This window comes from Eublepharis macularius, chromosome 15 (genome assembly GCF_028583425.1).
Source record: "Eublepharis macularius isolate TG4126 chromosome 15, MPM_Emac_v1.0, whole genome shotgun sequence".
Classification (NCBI taxonomy): Eukaryota; Metazoa; Chordata; class Lepidosauria; order Squamata; family Eublepharidae; genus Eublepharis; species Eublepharis macularius.
This window is the reverse complement of record NC_072804.1, coordinates 42,040,569-42,048,865: the sequence shown is the minus strand read 5'-3', so window position 1 is coordinate 42,048,865 and position 8,297 is coordinate 42,040,569. Positions and strand designations below refer to the sequence as shown.

The 8,297-nt window shown below is 41.1% G+C and overlaps 1 non-coding gene across 1 annotated transcript; it reads right to left on the bottom strand.

Moving 5' to 3' along the window:
• Positions 1-2,219: 2,219 nt before the first annotated feature.
• TRNAA-UGC (transfer RNA alanine (anticodon UGC)) lies at positions 2,220-2,291 on the bottom strand. The gene has a single exon. It is a non-coding gene; the product is annotated as a tRNA-Ala (tRNA).
• Positions 2,292-8,297: the final 6,006 nt, after the last annotated feature.

Sequence of the window (8,297 nt, the reverse complement as noted above, 5' to 3'; positions counted from 1 at the left end):
TGGAAGTTAAACGGAGTTTTGAGTATTAGTTCATGCCAGTGGATCTCAAACTTTTCCAACTAGGCCAACATCTAAATGTCATCTAATTTTAAGGGCCAAGTTGCAAACTAACTCTAATGCTACTTTCACACACAGATACATCACATTCATCAACACTGATTTTTTTTTTCATTTTTAGAATTTAAGCAGGGGACCAATGAGGACTCATGGGGGCATCTTATTTTCCCCTGTATTACCTTCTTGCAATATTTCCTCTTTCCCTGCTCCTGGCAACCCCCATCACCTCTCCCCTTTCCCTGCATCTTCCCTTCCCTTCCATCATTTACTTTTTTAGTCTCTTCCACATATACACCTTGGTAGCAACCAAGATTTGGAAGGTTTAGCAGATTATAGACAGGAGACCCTTGCAGCTGAACAGCATTAACCAAGCCTTTAGTTTCTTGAGTGGTGCATTGACAGAGTGGGGTAAGGTTTGGCACTATTAATATGAACACCAAACAAAAAGGCAGTGGTGTAACTGGTTAAGTTTTGAGCCGAGGCAGAGTTGCCCAAAATGCTGGTGGCTGGTTAGCTACCTGAGTTGCAACCACTATTCTTCCCAGTGGTGATCTGAAGTCATTAATAGTAATAGTAATAGTAATAGTAATAGTAATAGTAATAGTAATAGTAATAAAAAACCCCAAATAAGAAAAGAAATACATTGCAGGTCTTCCTCCCTCTTTTTCTGCTAGTGATCGGCCTACCACATCCAGGCTACAACTCATGGGCTAAGAGCCGAAGATTTCTTGGGGTCACATCTCTGGGTATGCTCAGGCTTTAAGTACCTGTAGCAGAAAAGAAACAAACTCACTCAGGTCTTACTCAGTCATTGGTAGCCAGGATCTTTCCCATCTCTTCCTCCACTTACATGGTTCTCATTTCCCTTATTTTTTAAATTTATATCATTTATAGTCTGCTTTTTCCACAGAGACTCAAGGTGGATTACACAGTGTGAGTTGGTACAGTCAATTTCAAGGACATTCCAACAAATAAGGTAATAGGGTATATTCATGAAAATGCAAAAATCCCTTTCTATCCTGCAAAGGGAGATAAGCTGAGAAATAATGACCAACTTACTAATATCCATTGTGCATCACAACTGAAGAAGCAATTATGGATTTGGGTCTCACAGATCCTAGCCCAGCAATGTAGCCAATACACCGCACCAGTTCTCAGTAAGGGGTGATGTTGGTCTTTGCCTCAATTGGCTCCTTGAGCAAGAACATCCAATTGATTTCTTGGCCCAAACTTAATCTATGCTTAATAAGCCATTGATTGGAATGCTTTCACAGTTACATTAAGGCTTATCACCAAAATTAGATATGCATTAAAGTATTAAAATGTAATTATTCTTATTGGGGTCTTTCTGGAGACCCAACAGAGTATCTTTCAGGCCTTTGAAATGGTAACTAGTCGTACTTTTTGCTCTGCTTTGTTTCAAGAATTAATTTTTAACATCCCAAATGTTGAGTATATAAATAAACTATCTGAATTTCTTCCATTCTTGGGGGTGGGGAACCACACTAAATAGACTTTAGGGATGTTTCTGAAATTCTGATTGGCCTGCATTCTCTGAAACATTCCTCCAACCACAGGAGGAACATGTAAATGTCTCCAATGTAAATGTCTCTTTCCCTGGAGGAAGAGACAATTACATTGAAAGAAGATTCCTTAGGTACAAGTAAGGCATTAATCTTTGCTGAGCAGAGTGGTAGGATATAGGCCACCACCTGAATTTGTCTCCTAATTTTGGCATTCCAATTTATGTGGTCTTGTTTTTGACAGGAAACCAAGGAATCCACCATCGTTCCATTTTTAAAAAATCTAAATGTTTGTATATGCCACTGTGCACATGCATTTTACAGGAGCTTTTAGTATCTTTAGTTCATTTTGTGGATGCTCCAACACTTGCCTGTTCAACTTATGTTCTGTTTGCTGGACAGGGAGCCAGTTTTTTAATGGGCCATTCATCTGTCTGAGAGCATCTGTAACTTGCTTGCCAGGTTAGTTTTCACATATTCAAACAGTGCAATGCCACTGGCAGTATTAAATGCATGTTCATTCTTATACAGTTCAGTGGTAGCCCCAGTTTGCCCCCTCACAGACCTTTTCCCTGGAGTGGCTCTCCAGGGTCTCAGGTAGTGGTCTTTCCCATCACCTAGTGCTTTGTCCTTTTTAACTGGAGATGCTGGGAATTGAACCCAGGACCTTCTGCATGCAAAGCAGAAGCTCTATCACTGAGCCACAGCCCCTCCCTCACACATGCAGCTTCCTTATACTGAATCAGACCATCATTCCATCAAGGTCAGTATTGTCTACTCAGACAGTAGCTCTCCAGGGTCTTATGTAATGTTCTTTCACATCACCTCCTACCAGATCATTCTAACTGGAGATGCCTGGGATTGAACCAAAGATCTTCTGTACAACAAGCAGATGCCCTACCACTCAGCCACTGGCTCCTCCCCAGTTTTCCACAGCTTTGTGGTGTTATAGCAACCATCCTCTCCAGGTCATGTAGATACTTGACCCAACCATTCATGATCTGAGGGGACACAATTGTTTTAGCTTACTGTGCAAATGCAAAAGTGGCTTGCGAGGCAGAAGGAAGTGAAATGGAACCAACATCAGCAAAAGTGTTTGGCCGGTGCTTGAGGTAGACAGCAATGAGGCTAAGGACTTCCAGTGCTCATTTTGTGAGTGATTGCAGTTGTTGAACACAGCTTGTTCAAACACACACACACACCTGCATTCTACCAATGCGTATATGCATGCTGGTAAAATGTTGCAGGGCTAACACACTTTGTAGGAGAACATGTGTGCCTCTTTATGTATTTGGCCAAAAAACAGTGCAACTGGGAATTCAGCCACAATGTCAGTATCAGGGTTAACCGTTTAAAGCCTATTGACTTCAACAGACTTAAAAGGGTACAAGCCAGGTTAGGATTGCACTGTTGGATTTAATTGTGCTATGTAGATATACTGTATGGTTTTTATATGTGGCTTAAACAGTATTTACGTGCACAAAATAATATTTTACATATTGTATACACACACCCACACTTAACTGATCACAATAGACAATCATGATAAACGATATGATATAATGTATAATGCCAATTTATTGATGCACAAAGAATTTGAAAAAAAAGCATGTGTTTGATAATAATGACATACTTTGTAAACTGCTCTGAGCAGGCTTTAAGTTGTCTTGAAGGGTGGTATATAAATCGAATGCTATCAATCAATCAATCAATCAATCAATCAATCAATCAATCAATCAATCAATCAATCAATCAATCAATCAATCAATCAATCAATCAATCAATCAATCAATCAATCAATCAATCAATCAATCAATCAATCAATCAATCAAAGGGTTTATTATGGTCACAAGACCAGCCAAGTAAAATACAGATAAAAAGAACAGTTTTTAAATACTTAAAATGGGTAAATACATAAAAGATAAAATCATACATATGTATATATATCTAACAGTAAAAACTCACTCACTTTGTGTTATTATTATTATTATTATAATAAGAAAAATTTGGTGCAAGGAAATGGAAAATAGCACAAAAATAAAGAACGAGGTAGGAGGGAACCCTGCTCTGGACCCCTTAAAGAAAGGACAAGATAAACATTAGATGGATTCTTAGATAGATAGTTAGACCAACAGATAAACAGATGGATGGATGGATGGACAAATAGGCAGGATCCAGGGGCCAGTTCAGAGAAGCAAAACTGAAATGCAGATCTGCAGGTTGAAATAGCAGGGATGAGAAAGTCAAAATTGTCTGCAGTCCTCCCCGCTTGTTGACAGTGCTCAGTTGCCAAGCGTTAAGCTCAGTGCCACATCTGTAACTCTACTGCATAAGAGACACTGATGCTCACTAGCATATCCATTGCGGGAAGGGGTTGAGTTTTGTTTTCCACGGCAACCCCCTCCATTTTATATTAATAAAACTGGCTGTGCTGTGTCAGGATGCCACCGGGACTGACATAATTAATGCCTCTAATGTGAAAGTTTAAGGTTCATTAGGTTTAGAAACTCAGGCAGGTTTTTTAATCAAGCGTGTTATGGCAAATCATTAAAAGCTAAACACAATTTATGAGCTATTGTGGTAATATTTTGTTGCATGTTGCCTCGGGGCAAAGTGGCCATTGAAAGAAACCATTTAGATTACGCTCACACCTGCACGGTCAGCGCAAGCAGATCAGAATCAGAATCAGAATCCTGCCACAAGGGTGACGCTTCACAACTCGAATAAAAAAGAAGAGTGTATTGTCGAAGGCTTTCACGGCCGGAGAACGATGGTTGTTGTGGGTTTTCCGGGCTGTATTGCCGTGGTCTTGGCATTGTAGTTCCTGACGTTTCGCCAGCAGCTGTGGCTGGCATCTTCAGAGGTGTAGCACCAAAAGACAGGCAGAGAAGACAGGCAGAGAAGAAGAGCATCACATTTGACAAGGCAAGTCAAAAGCACGGCATTGGGAACTTCCGGATGGTGCCAGAAAAGCTTACGCTGTTGCTAAGATTCTGTTTGCATTGCCCTGGCCCAGTGAACAATGTCCACTATGTCTGCTATGAGGTAAAAATACGGCTGTTTTCCCACATCACATTTGGTCCCAAACATTTGCAACCATAAGGGTGATTTATGAATTCTGCCTGTCTTTTCATAGGGTCCAACTGCACCTTACATTTTTAGATGAGTTGGGTTTAGATGAGTTCCCTGTGGTCACACAGCAGCTGCAGGGAAAAGACATTTTTAAAGTCCCCAGGAGCTTGACTGGTATCAAGATGGCAGGATGGGACAAAGAAGGGATCTTACTTCCCTATGCCATTTTCCTGAGCTGAAATGGCAGGAAGTTATTCGCCTATCTTTACAGCTGCGTGTGCCACCTGGACCTAATTCCTCAAAAAATATAACTTGTCATTCGGCCCATAGTTGAGTGATTTTTGTGTGTGTTCCATTAATAAAAGAAGCTTCAGAACATCTCCTCATTCAGATTTCTTCCTTGATTTTAGAACTCCAAATTACCTTGTGGTGATTTGGAGTTCTAAATTGTGAACAGAGGAATATGGAAGCACCTTAAAGACTAACGGGATTTATTCTAATAGGAGCCTTCATGAGTCAGGGCCCACTTCATCAGATGCATGAAGTATACATCCGTTAAACAGATGCATTTATACAAAAGGCTTCAAGCAACAGAAAGGCACAGAGGGGCAGTTTTTCCCCCCAAAAAAGAAAGGCTGGTATAAAACAAGACACAGGAAAAAAGGTAATCAGAGTAAGTGAGAATTGTTCCTAACTGTTGACAGACAAGCAAAGCAGAATTAACATAAAATCAGATTTAATCTAAGGAAGGGCAGAGTGAAACATGATGAAGAGATCCAATTATAGAAGTACAGAGATTTAGTAAAATCTGTAAGGGTGGGATTGAAAAAGATATTAGTAAGTAAGACTGGGGAGGGGAATAGAATTGAACGTCTTGATAAATCCGAACATTTCTTTTGAAACAAATGTATTTTGACCATTGACTGGCATCTATCGAACAAACATAGGTGAACCTATGGCTCTCGTTGTGTCAGAATGATAATGGTTTCAAGCCAAGAACATCTTGCTTAAGGAAAGAGTCCTACACACTCAAAAGGAATCTTGCTGCCATGGAAGAACGTCTTTGGACCCATCCCAATTTCCTGAATCCAATCCATGGCTCTTTGGATCCTATCAGCTGCCTTTCAATAACTCATCGACTATGAAACCTCTCACTCTTTCCCCAACTTTTTTCCTGAAGAGGGTTGAGTTGAGTATTTGATCTCTCGATGTGCAGTCAGTGTATTTTACCTCTTAGCCCTACATTGCTTCCTTGAACTAAGACCATCTCAAACACTGTTAATTCTCTAATAGGAACAAGCTCTTGATTAACACACATAATGAACATACCGACATAATGGTGGCTTAAATGGACTCGTTATCCTTTCTGCCTATTGAGAGCAGAGAAGAACATCATTTCGTTCAAGGTCTTTCATTGTTATAAAATTGTAAATTTCCCACAAAAGTTATATCACCTAGGATATCTCCTGTATTAATTTGTTCATTATAATAATAAGTGTTTTAAAGTGAGGGGGGAGGGTGTTCAGAATTTGATATACATTGACTCCACTCCAAAGAAATAATGACCTTTGGGCACAAGTTATGAATTGTTATCATCACTCCATTATTACAACAACAGATGTATTTTAACGAAGTCGGCGGGTTTCCTTGTTCCAGGTAACTCACATTCAATTGATTTTTCTCACCCCGGCATCGCTTCTAGCCAAGCAGTTTCACAATACACCAAAACTTCCTCCTTTCCCCCTTTTTGGAGGCAGTTGTCAGGTCTGACTATGTTCCTTGTATGATTTAACCAAACAGACTCCATTTTAATCCTGTCAGTGTTTTAAGCTCTTCTCTTGCAGGTGACAAGCAGCCCAGTAACAGTTATCTCAAAGAAGAGGAATGTTATGACTACAACCTTTCCAGCCTTGGGAAAGTTTCACTCTCTCAGCTTCAAGCCGCTTGTTTTGAGAACTGTGGGGGGAGGATGGGACTTGCTAGGCTTTGCTATTCTGTACCTTAACTTTTGCCTGTCATTCATAACAATACCCGTGTACCAGCCAAGATATTGCATCTTGGTCAGTGGACTATAATGGTTGTTTATATTCAGTGAAATCTTTTGAAACCAATGGACTCATGTCTAATTGCAAGAGATAGGCTGGATTGCAACTTTTAGTAAGCCACAGTCTGACAGCAGTGTGGTGTTGTGGTTAGAGCACTGGACTAGGATTTGGTAGACGCAGGTTCAAATATCCACTTTGCCAGCTTGCTGGGTGAAATTTGGAGAAGTGATTCTCTTAAGTGAAGCTACGTTGCAGGGTTGATGTGAGGATAAAATGGATGGAGTACCATGCATGCTGCCTTGAGTTCCTTGGAGGAAGTGTAGGATAAAAATATAAGACAATGAAGTAACAGATAAAATATACATAAGCTCGACCAACCATACTCTTGTGTGAGCCAACAAATGTAAAACAAATGATTATGTAACCAACAATCTTCACCCAACAGCTATTTTATCAACCAACAGAAATTTTCAACCCTCAATACAGCTTAACCAATCAATGTATGTATGCATATGTGCTGTCAAATTGCAAATGACTTATGGCAACCCCAGCAAGGGGCTTTCAAGGCAAGTGAAAAGCAGAAGTGGAATGCCATTTTGTTCCTCTGCGGAGTCTTCCTTGATGGGCCCCCATCCAAGTACCAACCATGTTTAGCTGCCAAGATCTGAACTCTCCCCGATGTTGTTTGACATCCATATGTGCCCCCTCATCCAGTTGGTGCAGAGTTTCGGGTCAGGCTGTCATCAGTATGCTGATGATACCCAATTTTATCTGTTGATGGACAGCCAGCCAGGTGCCACCCCAGTTCACTCGGCCAGGGCTTTGGAGGCTGTTACTGGATTGTTAAAGCAGAGTCAACTGAATCCTACTAAGACAGAGGTCCTGCACTTGGGCTGCGAGTTGTCAGGTTCTAGGCTCCAGCTCCCAACCATGGTTGGGCACCGCTTGCACCTGTGCCAGTGGAGAAGCTTGCGTGTGGTCCTGAATGTGTCCTTATGCATGGAGGCCCAGATCACAACAGTTGCCAGATCAGCATTTTTCCATCTCCGCCAAGTTGGCAACCTAGCTACAGTGATCCATGCAACTGTCACCTCCACGTTGGACTACTGTAATTCTCTCGATGCTGGGCTCCCCCTGGGCCTGTTCCAGAAGTTACAGCTGGTCCAGAATGTGGCTGTGCATGTTTTGACTGGGACTCCATTCCAGTTACATATAGCACCAGTATTGCGCCAGCTGCCCTGGCTCCCCGTGGAATTCCAGATCAAGTTCAAAGTCTTGGTCTTAACCTTTAAAGCCCTTAGCAGACTGGGACCAGCATATCTACAGGACAGGGACTGTAGACCGTACGACTGTTTTCTTTCTGTTGCTGTAAGCATGCTCCCAATATGTAATGTCTACATTGTCTGTCATGTTTAAATGCTTGTGCTTTATGTTAGCTCTAGTTCAAATTTCGACTTCTTTTCAGATTTCTGCAATCCAGACCCTGTTGTTTATTGGGTGCCCCATCCTGTTGATCATATTTGACTTACGCTGTGTAATCAGCCTTGTGTCTTGGTGAGAAAGGCCGACTATAAAGTATGTAAATAAATAAATAAAATAA